Source organism: Chrysemys picta, chromosome 2 (assembly GCF_011386835.1).
Source record: "Chrysemys picta bellii isolate R12L10 chromosome 2, ASM1138683v2, whole genome shotgun sequence".
In the NCBI taxonomy this organism is placed as follows: Eukaryota; Metazoa; Chordata; order Testudines; family Emydidae; genus Chrysemys; species Chrysemys picta.
In genome coordinates, this window is record NC_088792.1 from 183,783,882 (window position 1) to 183,802,516 (window position 18,635).

Sequence of the window (18,635 nt, forward strand, 5' to 3'; positions counted from 1 at the left end):
TTTTCAGGACTTTGTGTGTGGGGGCTATGTGACTTTGTGGCGGGGGAGGGCAGTTACAGATCCCCTGCTGCGTGGCTCTGTCATCCAGACTAAGGACTGCTGCATAAGATCTGTAACTGCCCTCCCCCGCCACAAACTCACATAGCCCCCCCATACAGAACAGGAAAACCACCTCCCAGACTGACCAGGGTGCCTAGTGACTGCAATGTGTGTGTGACCTTCTGCTGAACCTGCCCCTGTGTCTGTACTCTGGTAAAGGTGACTGTCCTCTCCAATTACCAACCCCCTTCCCCCCCCTTCAAACACACTCTCCTCTAAAAGAACATGACGGAAACAGTAATTAACAGAAACGTATTTTTTATTAACAACTACACAGTTAGGGGATGAAACTGGGACGGGGGCTTGGGTGAGGTGCTTTTGGAGTGAAGGAAAGGACTTATCAAATCTTTGGGAATAAGAGCCTTCTGCAATTTGAGCAGTCTGCAGGGGTGGAGTGACTGTTTTCACGGCCCCTGCCGTCCCTCCTTCTTGGGACTTTGGGTGAGGGGGGGTTGGGACTTTGTGGCGGGGGAGGGCGGTTAGAGATAGAATGCAGCAGGGCTCTGTCCTCCTGCCTCCGGTCCTGCAGAACATCTACAAGGCGCTGGAGCGTGTCCGTTTGCTCCCTCATTAGTCCAAGCAGCGTTTGAGTTGCCTGCTGGTCTTCCTGCTGCCACCTGTCCTCCCGTTCGCTGTGTGATCGCGGTATTGCGACATGTTCTCCCTCCACTGGGTCTGCTGTGCCGCCTCGGCTCGGGAGCAGCCCATAAGTTCTGAGAACATCTCGTCCCATGTCCTTTTCTTTCGTCTCCTGATCTGTGCCAGCCTCTGGGAGGGGGATGCCGGGGTAGCTCGGGAGACACTCGCAGCTGTGGGATGGGAAAAAGGGAGTGAATTCCTCAGAAAGATACAGTTTTGCAAACAATGAATATAGTCTTTCTCTGTGAACAAGACTATGCACAGCACCTATCACATGCGCACTCAGTACAAGGTCGAATTTTCAGCCTTCCCATTGAGTGCCTGGGGTCTTGCTGTACAGATCACACAAGCGGGGCCGGACAACAGAATTTGGCTAGCAGGCGGACATGGTAAGCAGTAGACTTTTGGCTGCTTAAAGCTTAATTTATAGCAGTACCCTCCTTTCACGGTCCAAGCAATGCTCCTAGCGTTGGCCAGTTCCTGCTGCCGGCAATCCGGCCAGCATGAACTCTGCCCCTGTCCCACCCCCCTCGCGGCTGTCCCCGGGAAAGATCCCTGCGTGCTGCCCCTGTCACGCCTCCACCGCGTGGCTGTAAACGGCTGGTTACAGTTATGTAAAGGAACAGGCAATCAGTCCCAATGTTAACATTCCCCTAACTCAAAGCAGGTCACCATGAGTGATATCACTCTGATGAGGATTTCGGAGACAGAGAAAGACTGCATGCTGCGTGAATGCCAGCAAGCACCAGGGCCGTATGCCGCCATGCTTTGCGAGGCAATGATCCCGGAGTACTTGCTGCTAGCCTGGCACGGAAAAGTTTCCTACCATGGAGGACGCAATAAGGCCGCTCTCCCCAGGAACCTGATGCAAAGGCTTTCACAATACCTCCAGGAGATCTTCGTGGAGATGTCCCAAGAGGATTTCTGCTCTATCCCCGGACATATTGACAGAATTTTCCAGTAGCTGCACTAGAAAGGACTAAAAACTAAAGCGCCTAGGTCAAACTAATCATCAAAAACCGGACATGTTGACAAACTTTTCCAATAGCTGCACTGGCAAGGACTAGAAACTAAAGCGCCTAGGGCAAACTAATCATGAAAAACCCATTGTTAAGATACCATTCCTATTCTGTTCAAAATAAATGTTTAAAACACTTACCTACTGATGTTTCCCCTGATTCACGGCTTGGGTTACCGCCTTGGGAGGGTTGGTAGGGGATTTCCGTGAGGGTGATGAAGAGATCCTGGCTGTCGGGGAAATCAGCATTGAAAGCACTGTCGACTGCCTCGTCCTCCTCATAGACTCATAGACTCATAGACTTTAAGGTCAGAAGGGACCATTATGATCATCTGGTCTGACCTCCCGCATGATGCAGGCCACAAAGCCGTCCCAACCCTTTCCCTTGACTCTGCTGTTGAAGTCCCCAAATCCTGTGGTTTAGAGACTTCAATTAGCAGAGAATCCTCCAGCTAGCGATCCCTGCCCCATGCTGCGGAGGAAGGCGAAAAACCTCCAGGGCCTCTGCCAATCTACCCTGGAGGAAAATTCCTTCCCGACCCCAAATATGGCGATCAGTAAAACCCCGAGCATGTAGGCAAGATTCTCCAGCCTGACCCTCATTAGCCATTATACTATTTACCAGCGATGGCACGCTGTTCCTTTGACTAAAATCATGTTATCCCATTAAACCATTCCCTCCATAAACTTATCTAGCTTAATCTTAAAACCAGACAGGTCCTTCGCCCCCTCCTCATCTCCTTCCTCATCTTCCCCGTCTGCGAACATCTCCGAGGAGACAGCCATCAACAATACCCCATCGTTAGAGTCCACGGACAGTGGTGGGGTAGTGGTGGCGGCCGCACCTAGAATGGAATGCAGTGCCTCGTAGAAACGGCATGTCTGGGGCTGGGATCCGGAGCGTCCGTTTGACTCTTTGGTCTTCTGGTACCCTTGTCTCAGCTCCTTAATTTTCACGCAGCACTGCGTTGCATCCAAGCTGTATCCTCTCTCCGTCATGGCTTTGGAGCTCTTCTCATAGATCTTCGCATTCCGTTTTTTCGATCGCAGCTCCGAAAGCACGGACTCATCCCCCCACACAGCAATCAGATCCAAGACTTCCCGATCAGTCCATGCTGGGGCCCCCTTTCTATTCTGCGATTGCATGGTCACCTCTGCTGGAGAGCTCTGCATCGTTGCCAGTGCTGCTGAGCTCGCCACGATGTCCAAACAGGAAATGAGATTCAAACTGGCCAGACAGGAAAAGGAATTCAAATTTTCCCGGGGCTTTTCTTGTGTGGCTGGTCAGAGCATCCGAGCTCGGACTGCTGTCTAGAGCGTCAACAGAGTGGTGCACTGTGGGATAGCTCCCGGAGCTATTAGCGTCGAATTATGTCCACACCTACCCTAATTTAGCGCTACTCCCTTCATCGGGGAGGAGTACAGAAATCGATTTAAAGAGACCTCTATGTCGAAATAAATAGCTTCGTTGTGTGGACGGGTGCAGGGTTAATTTGAGTTAACGCTGCTAAATTCGACATAACCTCCTAGTGTAGACCAGGCCTGAGTGGGGACCTGATAACAGTCTTCAAATACATTAAGGGCTGCTTGTTCTCCATGTCTACTGAAATAGGTAGGACAAGAAGTAATTGGCTCAATCTGAAGCAAGGGAGATTTAGGTTAGAAATTATGGGGGGGAAATTTCTAACTGTAAAGATAGTTAAGCTCTGGAATATGCTTCCAAGGGAGAATGTGAAAAACCCATCATTGGAGGCTTTGTCCAACCTGTTTTTAAAAACACCTGTCAGGGAGAATCTAGATTAGTGGCGGGCAACCTGTGGCCCATCAGGGGAGCGGTGGTCAGCACATCCCTGCGGCCTGCGCTACTTCCCGCAGTTCCCATTGGCCGGGAACGGCAAACCACAGCCACTGGGAGCTGCGAGCGGCTGTGCCTGCAGATGGTCAATGTAAACAAACTATCTCATGGCCCACCAGCGGATTACCCAGATGGGCCACATGCAGCCCACAGGTTGTCCACCACTGATCTAGCTTGACTTGGTTCTGCCACAGTGTAGGGGAGCTGGCCTTGATGACTTTGGGTATGTCTACACACAAAGAAAAGCCCACAACTGGCCCATGCCAGCAAACTGGGGCTCGCAGGGCTCAGACTGCAGGGCTGTTTTAGTGTTGTATAGGCTTCTGGGCTCGGGTTGGAGCCTTGGCTCTAGGACCCTGCAAGGTGGGAGAGTCCCAGAGCTTGGACTCCATCCCAAGCCTAGAAGTCTATATGGCAATGACATAGCCCTGCAGGCCAAGTCCTCCAAGCCTGAGACAGGCCAGCTGCGCATTTTTCTTTGCTGTGTAGACATACCCCTTGAGATCCCTTCCAGCCCTATAGTGCTATGATTCTTTGATTCCATAAGGTGAGCCATTGGGCTCCAGCAATAGCTACCACATACCTGAGCTCCTAATTTGCAATTTGTGGCCTGATTTTCAGAGGTGCTGAGCAACTGCAATGCCCATTGCAGCCTACTGACTTCTATCAGACAGTCACCATCATACAGAAACAAATGCAATTTTTCTTCACACATTCAGCTAACATTTCCTATTGAAATTTGAATTAGTGATTTTTCTTCAGTGAACTTATTTCATATAATGGCTGAAAATTTTATTTCAGATCACAGACAGCAATTATAGAAGCATTTTTGTCTCATACAAACAAGCATTTGATATGCTTACCATTTACCAAAAGGGAGATTATCTCCAGACCTCACCTTTCAAACCAGAATGCAATTACTAAAATTGCAGCTGATATTTGTAATTAATAAACCCCCATATCTGCTGGGAACTGGTTACACAAACTGTCATAAATCCGGATGACAGATGGAAGGAGTGTTCTTGAGAATGTTTAAATAAATCCTTAAAACATCAGGGGAATTGGATCTCTCAGAGGATTAGTAATGGAATATGGAGCTTTTCACCTTTAGGTCATTCAAATTCAGCCCAGCTCAATAGTTACTGAAAGTCTTTGGACAAAATGATGCTTCCATTTACCCCTGTTCAACTGCAGTGACTTAAGAGTGGAGCATTTGGGCCGTTAGTACAATATCTGATGGCTATTTGGTAGCATTAGTGAAATGAGCAGTCCCTAGTGGACGAGGCACACACGTTATAAGAACATGGACTATTGCAGGAGTTGGCAACGTTTGGCACGCAGTTCGCCGTCTCGGGCCAATGGGGGCGGCGGGAAGCCGCAGCCAGCACATCGCTCGCCCGCGCCGCTTCTCGCCGCCCCCATTGACCCAGGACGGTGAACCGCGGCCAGTGGGGGCCATGATCGGCCGAACCTGCCGTGTCAGCAGGTAAATAAACTGGCCCGGCCCACTAGGGTGCTTACCCTGGCGAGCCGCGTGCCGAACATTGCTGACCCCTGATGTATAAACTGAAAACTTCATCGTCCAGTACTGTCGAACAGACATGATTCATGAGCATGACCTTCAGATCTGTGAAATGTAGAAGGGCGGAGGGGAGAAATCTGTATATATGCAGGCTGTGTTTCTGAGGGAACCTTGAAGATCCAAGTCAGAACTCAGTGGACCAGTTGGGTAAAGGCACCAAAGATCAGAAAGCAAGAAGCTGCACAACTGGAAGCTAACCTTGATTTATTCAGCAGCATTGGACCAGGGAGGGGTACAGCAGCTTTTCAGTGTTTCACAATAGGGTCTCCCCTTTTTCATCTTGCCTAATTATATGGCAACACTGGGAAACTATGAGGACAGTAACTTCTCTAAATTAATTGTCACTCAAAGCAATTCTGCAAGATTTAGTGGTGATTTCCAAAGTAGGCTATTTGAAGAGTGGGGAACGTAGTTCATGTCAGCATAATTGGCACACACAAAATAATCGGAGGAATTTTGTCTAATTCAGCTTTGCTTTATTAAAAAAAGCTGCAACACCTGATGGCTAAAACCACTTATATGTGTTTTATTCATCTTCTGGATCAGCCCCTGGAAACCTGGCACTGACACTAAAACTAAGATTTTAAAAATTGGCTGAAGTTAACTCCAAGCAAGTTAACAGACTGTTTTCTTTGGGTAAGAAACAAGTTGAAAGCTGTGTTTCAGGTCTGAAATATAGGAGCCCTATGCTAAAGGATTCTAGCAGAATCAATCTAGAGGGTTGCTCGAAGTCTTTGAGACAGGGTTTAGAGAGCTGGGAGCCTATTAATGAGGGATATAATGGAGGAAGAGCTAGCTGTTGAGTGGGTGTGGATACTGGCAGCTGATAAAGTGTGGGTGGAAGACATTGCAAGATGGATCACTGAGTGACTAGAGCCTCTGAGCAGAAAGCAAGTGAATGAAAGAACCAAAAATGTTTCAGGTTTTAGATAATCTGAATTTTAGGGTGACTAGCTAATCTGAGCCAAATCTTCTGAGATTCACCCATCACTAGACATCACTTTCTTTAGCCCCCCACATAGGAAAACATATGCGTCTTGAACTCTGACAAACATTTGCGTGTTATTTAATTTTCCTTAAAATTTGTCCTTCATACTGAAGAGTTTCTGGGACAATATATGAGTAATATGAATATTGGCCACTCACAATCTACCCGTTTATTAAAAACACTATAGGACTCCCAAGTCTGATAGGACTTGTGGGCCTGATTGCCTTTACACACACACACACACACACACACACACACACACACACACACACACACACACACACACACACAAAGATTTATATGGTGCCACATACTGGATTGTCTAGGCATGTACCAGTATCTATACTGACTCCATAGTTAAGATTGCACAGAGGTTTGCACTTAACCCAGGGGGAAAAAACTCATTCCGTTTAAACACACTATTCACTCCAAGTTAGGCACTTTAGCTATTTAGAAGATTTTAAAAAATGGAAAATTAAGTAAAATATTTGTAAACATTATTCAGGAAAAAACAAAAATCCTCACTTTTCATATTTGCCCTGGTTGTCTCACACTTCGTTGACTTCCCTTCTGCACCAATTAAAAACTTCACACTCATATATTCTGATAACATCTCAAACATAAGCCACTTTGAAATTCAACATATTCAAAGTTTATGCCCCTTTTTACAACACAACTGAATTGATCTTCACCAAGAGATGCTGTTGGAAGAACACATGCTGTGAGTAGTGGAAGGGAGTTAGTCAGTACAACAAGGAGAAATGGCATTGTGAAGTGTAGAGGAAGGGGACCTAAACTGGCGAGTTCCTAGATTTTCAGAGATTTCCTTTGATGGGATTTGTACTGTAACAATTAACAATGTTTTTTGTTTGTAGGACTATATACACACCCATATAGTATAAATAAAACTTCCATACGTATGGGTATCTTACATCTTCCAGGTCCTATTAAGACAATTCCTACAGTTTGCTAGTGTATTGGTCCTTCCAGGTTCAGGTTAAAAAAAACCAACAACACACATTACAAATAAAGCCTCTGTGGAAGTGTCTTGTTCCAAAATTCTCTCCTCGAAGTCCTACATAGCTCCCCTGTGACCAGCAGGCTGATATTAACTAGCAAAACAGTGTTTAAACCTTTAACATCTCAGAGCTTTGCAACATATGAATGTACAGATTTACCTGATGCCTATAGCATGTGTCCATGCTCCAACACAGTTCTGGAGAGGATGCAACAACATACCGGTACATCTCAGAAGGACAGAAAAGTATTCTTTTGTGGACAGGACATCATAGATCCTAAAAAAAAAGGGGGGGGGGTATATTTTAAGTTTACTATGTGCTGAATTTTGTTCTGATCTGAAGAAGAGCTCTGTGTAAACTCGAAAGCTTGTCTTTCTTACCAACAGAAGTTGGTCCAATAAAAACTATTACCTGGGACTGACATGGCTACAACAACACTGCAAACATTCTTACCCCTGGTTATTTGGAATATTCCAATGTAATTCTAACCTCACTGCTGTTTTTGCTTCCATGCCAATCATCTGCAAATGCTTCCCTGAAAACAAAAGGGGGAAATCCAAAATAGACAATAGATTGGCAAATAAAACCAACAAGCTCCCATCAGCGCTGCTATAGCCAATAAACAGTTGATCACTGAATTTTTCAAGCTTATTGTAGCATGATCCTGCAGGTCTCAGACAGGTAAAATTCTCACTGGCTTCAACAGAAGTCTAGCCTGTATGTAAGGCCTGTAGGACTGGGCCCACTATATCCTCACACATAAATGTGGTTGTGGTAGGACAAAAAATACCATACAGCAAATGACATAAAACTGCTGCTTTCCCTTTCAAAATAAAAGGCACATTTCCTCACTGTCTTGCTTACATGCAAAAGGAATGTGAAAATATTACCATTCTGATCTGAGAGCATTTCATGCCCACTTTGCACAGGTACAAATGACAACAGAAGGTGCAAGGTAATAAAAAAAAATATGACCAAAAGAATATAACCTTTAGTCCTACTTTTTTTATATAACACCTTAAATAGTAGAATCTTTTAGGAGATGGACTGCTAATTGCCACTCACTTCAGCCATGGTTTTCATTTATTCTGCATCTAGGTTTTAATATTAAAAAAACTTCTGGGTGCTGTTCTGGGGCAATCACTCCAACATGCAGCTGTTTTGCAGTCAATCTTCCAGTTTGTCTTCGTACTGGGTGTCAAGCTAGTGATGGCAAGTTACACAATTCATTCTCCAGTGGGAGAAACAGTGCCAAAAATTCTGGTACATGCGTTGCTTGGCAAAAATCCCCCTTGAAAAATAAACAGGCGGGAGGAGGAAAGAAAAGCAGACACCTGAATCTCTTACACTTTTTCCTTGCACAGAATGAACCCTCTCCAGTGTGGAGAGGTGAAAACAAGCACCATGCAGGTGTAATGCCTCATGGTACAATAGAAGGGTTTAACTCTGGACACATCCTATATTTTGATGTGATTACACCAAGATGAGACACAACATTTTTGGCTAATATTAACTTTTTAGCCTTTTAAAACAAATGAGCACTAAAATTAAAATAGCTGCAAAAAATCAAATCCAAGGTGTTTCTCTACCAGGCGTAATGGTATTTGAAAAAATATTAAGCTTCACTTTAAGTTTTTTTGTCTGGGAATTTATTGCTATAATTAGTAAACCCACTTTTAGTTTTATATATAACTTTCTGTAAACATTTCCTGTAATTTTACATGCTTTCTCTAAACCCAAATTGATTTATAGGGGAAGCATTATGGGAGGGAGCATTTTCAGAGAATCTGTTCTGTCATTTGTGTTTGGTTTTTTTTCAGAAGAAGTGAGGTTTTTTACCCAGGAAACCTTATGCCCAAATAAATCTGTTAGTCTTTAAGGTGCCACCGGACTCCTCGTTGTTTTTGTGGATACAGACTAACACAGCTACTCCCCGATATTTTTTTCATGCTTTACAAAATATGTTCATTTTCCCTGTGATTTAAGCATTCATTGATGAGCATGGCATATAAATTTAGATGGGCAGACTTGATTCTTCTTTGCTGCACACACAAAAACTTCTAATGAAAACAACAAAAGTTGCTTGTATGTACTGGAGGAGGAATTTAGTCCTTTAGTGTTCATTGATTTTGATATTTTAATCACTCTTCTAGTCAACAGCGAGTCTAGATGACATTACAGTGAAGAAGAAAAGTAATTCTCTCTGTTCTGGTTTTCTGCTTTTACACTTTATTTTGAACATGTGACCTCAGTGGTAGAGGTTCTTATGGGCTATATTTCTCCGAATTCCCTGATTCATCTTCACTAGATCTTCAAGGGCTCAGAATAGGTATACCAAGATGGTGTTTTTTAGAGAGTCAATGGATGTGATTCATTTGTGTCCCAGAACCCCTTTATGCTGGTGCTAAGGCCATAGAGCTAGCAAATCCAGTCACCTGGGAATTCCCCCAATATTGAAGGGATCCTTAGAGCACGGGATCTCGACCATTTTCTTTCTGAGGCTTCCCCTACCTGCTATAAAAACTCCACGGCCCAGCTGGGTCACAATAACTGGTTTTGTACATATAAAAGCCAGGGCCGGCATTAGGGGGTAGCAAGCAGGGCAATTTCCTGGGCCCCATGCCACAGGCCCACATTGCTCAGGCTTCGGCTTCAGCTTTGAGTGGTAGGGCTCAGGGCCCTGGGCTTAAAATCCATGTGGTGGAACTTCAGTTTTCTGCCCTGTGCCTTAGCGAGTCTTACGCTGGCCCTATTTGACACACCCCCTGAAACCTGCTTGTGGACCTCTGGTTGAGAACTACTGTCTTAGAGCATAAAGGCTGTATACCACCCTTCTTGCAGCACTTGGCACAGGGACATGTATGGGCTATGGCCAGAGCCCGAGGTAATGAGGTACAAATTAGAGCAGCCCTGAGATGGCTCTGATCTGTGCTTGGATCCAGAGCAGTTTCCCCACAAGACCACAAATTGGGGAGATGTACTGATGGTATTAAGTCACCTTTGCCCTTCCTCCTCCCTCAGGCAGAGCTTAGATGGACTTTGGGGATTTTTAAGTTTTTGTTTTTAAATTATGTTTACCTTTACACAATGATAATTACCTTTCTATGGTATCCTCTAGGACAGGGGTAGTCAATTTTTTGTCATGGTCTAAATTTCTTGCTCAAGATATAGTCAAGGTCTAGACTCCAGAGAAAATTAAAAAACAATGATAATAAGTAAATAAAGATTTCGGGGCCTGTTCAAAAGTGTCCGGTGGTCCGGATTTGGCCCGTGGTCTGCCTGTTGACTACCCCTACTCTAGGGATACTGCATGGAATTTATCTTTCTTTGGGGAAGATACATTTTGATGCCTAGCAAGATTGACAGCATCCTTTAGGTTGTGTTCTTGGAGATTATACTGATCATGGGTACAAGAGAGTAGGATTATGAAAGGTAATAAGTGCTTGGCCAGATGGTCCCTGTCCAAAGGTGTTGGCTTTTTAGACAACTGGAACTGCTCGTTGGGAATAAATCAGTGGTACAGAAGAGTTTGGCACCATTTCAGTCAAGCACAAGCAGACTATTAATAGAGATACTTTTTAAACTAGTAGATGGGGGGGGAGAGAGAGAGAGAGAGAGAGAGAGAGAGAGAGAGAGAGAGGTTCCCCAGGGCTAGAAACAACATTCTTACTAGCAAGTTTTTAGTCGAAAAATTAAGAAGAACGAATAAATGAGGGAGAGAGATGAAAAGCAAGTGGCGAGTAAAAAGCTTAATCCTACCAGCATATATGAAAGAGCTGCTGAATTAGATGCCTATGTGGTGAAGGGTAGGTATGTTACAATTAAAATATTTGAAATTTAAGGTAAGGTAGGGGTTTGTCTTCACTACAGACTTTTACCGTACCTGAACACAGTTGTGAAGAATCACATCAGCTGATATGATGCAAACCACTTTGCAGTGAATGTAGCCCAGGACAAGTTGTGTCCAGCAGCTTGTCAGGAGAGGGTTAACTCGCAAATGCAGAATTGTGGTCAACATTGTGTCAGCTAACTCAGTTCTTCACCATCGTGTTCAAACATGGTCAAATGTGTTAATGTAGAGCCAGCCCAGATGATTGAACTACCTGGGTACAGTGTTTACAAATGAGACCAACCAAATAAAGCAGCAGGAGAAAGTGTGGCAACATAATTGCAAAAAAGACTTATTATGTCCACAGAAATAATGACACTCCTTTAGTTTACAGTATATAGAGAGAGTTTAGATTCTGATTAAAGACAAAGAAATGAAAATAAGATTATCCTAAAAGAGGACAGCTGGTCCAGCGGTTAGGGCACTTGCTAGGGACCCAGGTTCAACTGCCTGCTCTACCACAGACTTTCTGTGTCACCTTGGGCAAGTCACTTGGTCTCTCTGCCTCAGTTCCACATTTTTACAGATGGGGATAAAAACACTTCCCTACCACACAGGCATGTGGTGAGGATAAAAACATTAAAGATTGTGAAGTGCTCAGGTACAGTGGTAATGGAGGGGGGGCATAAAAATACCTCCCATAGATGTATTGTGTAGGTAGCAGTGGGAAAACAGGTCTAGACAAGTTGAGAACCAGCCTGCACCAAAATCTTTCTTCAGGACATTTCCCCACTATGGTATTTACTGTACCTGAATTTCCAGGTATTCTTCAGAAAGGAACAGTGACTGGTCCTCCCTTCTGAAGCAACAAGTCAATAGCAGGGGCCACTCCACTTAGCCCCACTCAACACACATGTCACACTCTGGGGCCTTCTTGACCCCAAAATACATTATACTTCTGAAACTCCAGAACAAAGTTTCCTCCTCTCCAGCCCATGAGAATTTATGCAACGCCTATTGTGGCTTTGTTATTGGTGGGGGGGGGGGGAATAAAAAACATCAGTGAAACCACCAACTTAGCAGTAGCATTTTCCTTCCTCTCAGGTAGCAAGAAGCTCACACATTCTCTCTCCATCCCACCCCGATAACTTGAAAAACATTCTAACTGCACAGTCATTGGAGGGGGTGAAGTTCCATTTTTTTCAATCAGTATTGAAGTGATATAAAATATTTTGGGCCTTTTAAGTATCAGTATGTCATAAAAAATTCATCAATCTGAAAGCTTCATTGTAACTCAGTGGGAGAAATAATTCTTCTCACATTTATATTTTCAGGAAAGGATCTCTATTCTTATTCAGGAAACTAGAATTCAGTTTTCAGTTCAATCTGCCTTCTGAGTTTCTCATGCAGGATTTATACTAGGAAAACATTGAGAATATATCATTACTTTGTACCCTCAACTGTGATCATCTATTGAAGTTATAACAGAAACATTTCTTATGTTATATGCAGGAAACACTGTTTTGTAAAGTAAATGCTCTGTGCAGGTAATGAGCTATGAACAACGCTATTTATAAAAACACTGACATACTTTTCCATACATTCATCTCTTGACATGCCTCTCATCATACTAGCCCCTTACCTTATCTGTGTAATGACAATCACACCAGCATAACAATTCAAATATCTAGAGATCCTCTGAGTCTGCATATCAGAAATAATGTACAACTGCATTCATACTTTACAAATCTATGGCCCTCCCAACCCTGACAAATTGGATATGTCATATGTTCATTAATGTTATCTACACCATTTTAAAAGCTGCTGGCAAACTCATCTGTTCTCTCTGCTCACAGTTACTTATAAACCTTTCACATAATGTATGTCATGACCATTAAAAACCAAAATACAAGTGTCAGAAAAAGATTACCATGACTTACTTACAGACACAAACTCAAGGGGATCAAATGAAAGGCCTTGCACCAAGGCCTATGTCCTGAGGCACCACAATTTTTCATACCCTGGGGTCCTATTCTCCTAACCAAGAATACAAGTAACTCCCTCGTCTTAATAAAACGGTTTGGAAGAAGATTAGCTTTTTGTCCTAGCATCTCTGAATTAGATAATGTGTTTTCTGTTCCCACTTTCTCCAGAAAACCCTGGGGGTCTAAAATATCGGTGTAATAGGATGAGTTCACCCACTCTTGGCTGCTTGTATATCCAGCACAAACCTTTGGTGTGCACATGTAAAATCAACTATACAAGGGGATTCAAGGATATGGTATTATGCAGTAAAACCTATACTAAGCAACCAATTAAAGGACAAACAGAAGAGGTCTATTAAGGGGGTAGGTTTTTTTTAATAAAAGTGGCTGCGAATTTTATTTGAAATCTTGAAGGAATAAATAAATACCTACTTGATTACAAAACATATGATGATGTTTATAAAGCACTTAAAATACAAATATCTAAGGTCTGGAACTAATCTGAAAAGCCAAGATGGCAGTGTGGGATCTCCTAATCATGGTGACTTTCAATGATGTCTGTATCAAAACATGGTCAGCTTACAAAGCCTTGGCTAAAAAAAAATTTTATTGAGTTTTCCCCATCTTGCACATCACTGTAGCCCAAATTAGGCTTGTTACACCTGAGCAACTCTATTATCTTCATTCAGATTATTCCTTCAATACACCAGTGCAACCAACATTTTCTACTGTGAGTTTGCATGGGTACTACTGGACTAGACCATAGCAGTTAGCCCTGTTGCCAGTACATAAAAGGAAATTTAAAAATAAATAAATTAAATAAATCACAGCTCAGTCGCTTGTTGTGTTGGGCACTGCGGGTGCTAACAGGAGTAAAAAGCAGTGACAAAAATAAGATTTCACTAACATCAGCAACTGTGATTTTGAGTAAACACTTTGAGTAACAAGGTGCCATTTTACACTGTTTTCAGAGTAGAACCACACATTATTCATCTAGAAACCAATCCTACCTCAGAACTATAACTTCTACTGTCTTTGATTTAATTCAAGAGCATAATATTCAGGAATTTAACTCCCAGTTGCTTCAAGTGCTCCTTAGTCTTGCTGACCAGCTTTAGCAGCAATTTGTAAAGACCAGGTTTCATTATAAGCACACCATCTGACTGGGGGACTGTTAACAAGCATTTTTAGCTACGTAGTGTGATTTTAGTACACTTCTGGTGAAATGTTGCTCAAGCCACAAGTGATTGACTCATAGACTCATAGACTCTAAGGTCAGAAGGGACCATTATGATCATCTAGTCTGACCTCCCGCATGATGCAGGCCACAAAAGCTGACCCACCCACTCCTGGAATAATTCTCTCCCTTGACTCAGCTGTTGAAGTCCTGAAATCATGATTTAAAGACTTCAAATCTCTGAGAATCCTCCAGCAAGCGACCCCTGCCCCATGCTGCGGAGGAAGGCGAAAAACCTCCAGGGCCTCTGCCAATCTACCCTGGAGGAAAATTCCTTCCCGACCCCAAATATGGCGATCAGCTGAACCCCAAGCATGCAGGCAAGATTCTCTAGCCAGACCCAACTTTTAATATCCCATCATTGACCATTGTTGCTAATTACCAGCGATGGCACGTTATTGACCTATTAACTAAAATCACTTTTAGAACAAAATTAAAGTTTGTGTGGTAAGCCCACATTACTAATAAATCATGCTGTTAAAACAGGAAGAGTTGTTCTAGTAGTCTACACTTCACTACACTATAGTTACATGGTTCAAAAGCCACTAAAACAGCACTGCTGAGAATTCAGCCCTTTTTCTCAGACTGAATTTATACTCAAACACAGCTTTATGAAGTGAGACAATTGTGGTTTTAAGTCATCTTTCTGCTGCCCCTGGCCATGAGACTGGTTGGGGGCTGAACGTAACAGTGTAAGTTGGAGCAGCCTTTAAGCTGCTCTAACTTATGCCAACTGGAATATGTAATGATCTTGGGGTTCATTAAATAACAAACCAGTGAATGAGAAAGGAATAAAAACTTTAAGAAAACAAACTAGAGAGCATCTCTGGTGACCTGCTGCACACAGTGATGTGGTGTTCCCAACCCCTGCCTTCAGGGCACATCTCTAAATTCCTATGTTCATAACACTGTCCCTTATGAGAGAATGTCTCTAAATCATAGATTTATACAAAGCTATCTTTACAGTATAGTGCCATTCCACTGGTCCAGGATCACATTGCACTCTAACCCCAGTCCCTTCTTGCCCTGGCACAACTCTTTCCCATCCCTTCCTGCCCCCGATACCTGGTGATGTAAAACTGGCAATACTGGTTTTATGAGCTACTGTGGGGACAAAGACGTAGCCCAAAGTTGGAGCTGATACAAGAGCCCCAAATGGAAGCGTTCTATTTATATATCTATTTCAACCTGTACAAGAATATCAATTGCTTTTCATGGTTATCTTTTACTTTGCTGTTTCAAAAGTGAGGCGCATATGTTGATTTCTTATCTTTCTCACAAGAAACAGTAGCGTTGCCTCACAATTTAAAATAAACACCTAACTTGCATCTTGCTGAGAAAAGTTCATGTATTGACTAAAATGTTTTGAAGATGCAAGTTCCAGTTAATAAATGGTATACGAATACATGACTTGACACCAGTCATCTAATTACATATATTTTCTAATATATATGTCTACTGAATCTTTGATACACTGGTGATCACCAAATTAGATGTCCCATGATATGCTTTATAAATGAGGTTGGTTCATCATCAGTGACTGGAATTTTAATTAACAAAATATATTAGTGTCATAATATTTACAGCATTTTGGATCCAACTTTGATCTCATCTCAGTTTTACACAAGAGTAACTACTGGATTTATACTGGAGTAGCTGAGAGCTGAATGAGAAGTGAGGGCAGGCTCTGTCGTTTCAGAACTATATATGGGCTCAAGTGTGCTTTTAAGGCATTAACTAGTGCTGGATTAGGTGAAAGCCACACCATCACCAGTAATTCTAGGAGACATTCTGCCAGAGCAAACAGACATGCAAGGAGCACTTCCCATTGCTACACTTTCTGGATTGACTAGCATCATTATCCAAGAACAATCTTTCCACTTAGGAGAGCTACAAAGGCTGCAATTGTCTTTAACTCCTGCTCAGAAGGTAATGCAAGAAGGCTTACTTCTTTTCTTATCTGAAAGCTATCTGCTACAATGCATACAGCAACCCTAGTTGCTCCCTTCACTCAACTGGATTAAAAAAAATCCATTTAATTTCCCATAGTGCTTCACTAAAAGCTCTTCCATAATATAGGTGGATGCAGCTCATTCACATGATTTGATCTCTATCTCCTATGCCTGAAACATTTCCTATTATACATGTGTGGCCGCACTATTTGTTTGTATCTGATGCAAACAACACAAATTTACATCTGGATTCCTTGCAGCATTTCTGGAAGACTGGTATTTTTCACAGTTCTCATCCTGACAGACCGAGGAACCACCGGCCAAGTTCATCTCCAACACAAACCAAATACAGTTGTTCAGTGAATTGTGTCTGCTTATTCCTAAAGTGAATTTTAGCCCATCATGTTCAATAGTCTCTTGTCTCTTAATATGTGGTGGTTTTTTAGTTAATTTTTTGCTCTGGGTGGGGCAGACAGGAAATAAACCTTTCCTGAGTCGGGAAGAGGGCTTTCTTATGAAATGTGAGCCACACCCACACACTATTCTCAACTCCATTCCAGTCAAACCTATCAAATATGAGGGTGGGAATCACACACAGCTGGAAGTCCAGAAGTAACAACAACAACATTCAAATGTTATTCTGGGTCTATAATAAAGCGGTTGTACATCGCTCATTGAACTAACAATCAATGAATCATATTCTGGGAAGGACAGCCAAATACAACACACCACTGAGGGCAAAAAAAGATGTTCTAAACTCTAAGAAGCCCTTTGACTTGATGGAATGAAGAGTGACCTCGGAAGTACTGGAAGAGAAGTAGTAGTAGAAACATATGTACTTCAAGAATCCTGAAATTCGTTTACATTAATATGTGAGCAATATTTAAGCTTGTCTGGGAAACTGAAATATCATGCTGAAGTATTTAATCAAAGAGACATTGGGCCTAGTTCTCCTCTAATACTAGTAAAAATCAAGAGTAACACCATTGCGGACAAAGTTACTGTACGGAGATGGGTGACAGAGGAATCAGGACCATCATCATACCAAAGTTCCTCACCTTCTATTGGGCGGAAATAGTTGAAAACCTAGAACAGAAAGAAAAACCCAAAGCTAAAACAGAAGGACTGAGCTACCTTACATTTGTTGATGGTATTTATAAATTCAGAGTCTTTACAGATTTCAGAATCAGAGAAGTGAACATGCAGAGTAAGGAATGTGACCCAGTATAAATATGCAAAAAATGAAAAATATTTAATGTAAATATAGAAGAAAAGATCAGTAGATCAGAAAAATAGAAGTTATTACGCAATAATCCAATATCTGTTTTACACTGCTCCGAAAAATAAAAGCTGTTAAGAAGTAAGACAACTAAAATACATCTGCTTCAGGCTAAAGGTTTGGGGTGAAACTGAACAGCAGCACAAACAGTAAGACATCAGCTTTAAAATATATATATATTTTAAAACAGAGCAGTCAGGAGCATTCAACAACAGGATGGAGAAAAGTGAATGTTTGGTTCCACAGGGCAGGGCTAGATTAACTCTCCTGTGGGCCTAGGGCTATTAGGTTTTGTAGGGGGCCTGTATACAAGTCTTTTTCCTGGGAGGGAGTTTGGTGCTGGAGGGGGCTAGGGCAGGGGATTGGGGTGCAGGAGCGGGTGCGGGGTCTGGGAGGGAGTTTGGGTGCAGGAGGGAGATTCTGATCTGGGGCAGGGGGTTGGTGTGGAGGAGGGGGTGCGAGGTGCAGGCTCCAGCCGGAGGCGCTTACCACAGGTGGCTCCCGGCCGGTGGTGCATCAGGGCTCAGGCAAACTGCCTGCCTGCCATAGCCCCACGCTGCTCCCGGAAGCGGCTGGCTCCTAGCAAGTCTCTGTGGTCCCTGTGGGGGAAGGGAGCCAGCGTGTCTCCTTGCACTGCCCACACCTGCTAGCACTACCCCCGTAGGGCCCATTGGCTGGTTTCTGGCCAATGGGAGCTGTGAGGTCGGTGGTGGGGGTAGAGGCAGAGTGCGGAGACGCTTCCCCCTGCCAGGGGCCACAGAGACATGCTAGCAGCTGCGCCACTTGACTTTTAGTGGCCCGGAGTTGGAGATCGCTGCCTGTGATTTATTTTTGCAAGGCCCCCCTTGAGGCAAGGCTCTGGGCTGCAGCCCCTAAAGCCCCTGCCTTAATCCGGCCCTGATGCAAGGTAATAAATAAATTGCTGAAACATCAAACCAAGGCAAAGACTTTCTTGAAGGATATAAAAAAAGCTGGAGGCAATGGACTGGTCATGTCAAAAGATGAAGTGAAGAAAATGAACTATGCAGAATATGGGTAAAGGAATGATAATTGAAGCAAAAGCTACAGCAAGATTAACTTACCTTTTTTATGGCTTACACATATAGGGATGCTGGAGGACATCATATCTTCTGTGGAAAGAAAGAGGATGTGT

The 18,635-nt window shown here is 43.2% G+C and overlaps 1 long non-coding RNA gene across 1 annotated transcript; it reads right to left on the minus strand.

Annotated features, from left to right (window-relative positions):
* Positions 1-340: 340 nt before the first annotated feature.
* On the minus strand, positions 341-3,954 carry LOC135981655 (uncharacterized). Its single transcript, XR_010598791.1, has 2 exons — positions 1,898-3,954; positions 341-908 (listed from the first exon to the last, which is right to left on the minus strand). It is a non-coding gene; the product is annotated as an uncharacterized LOC135981655 (long non-coding RNA).
* Positions 3,955-18,635: the final 14,681 nt, after the last annotated feature.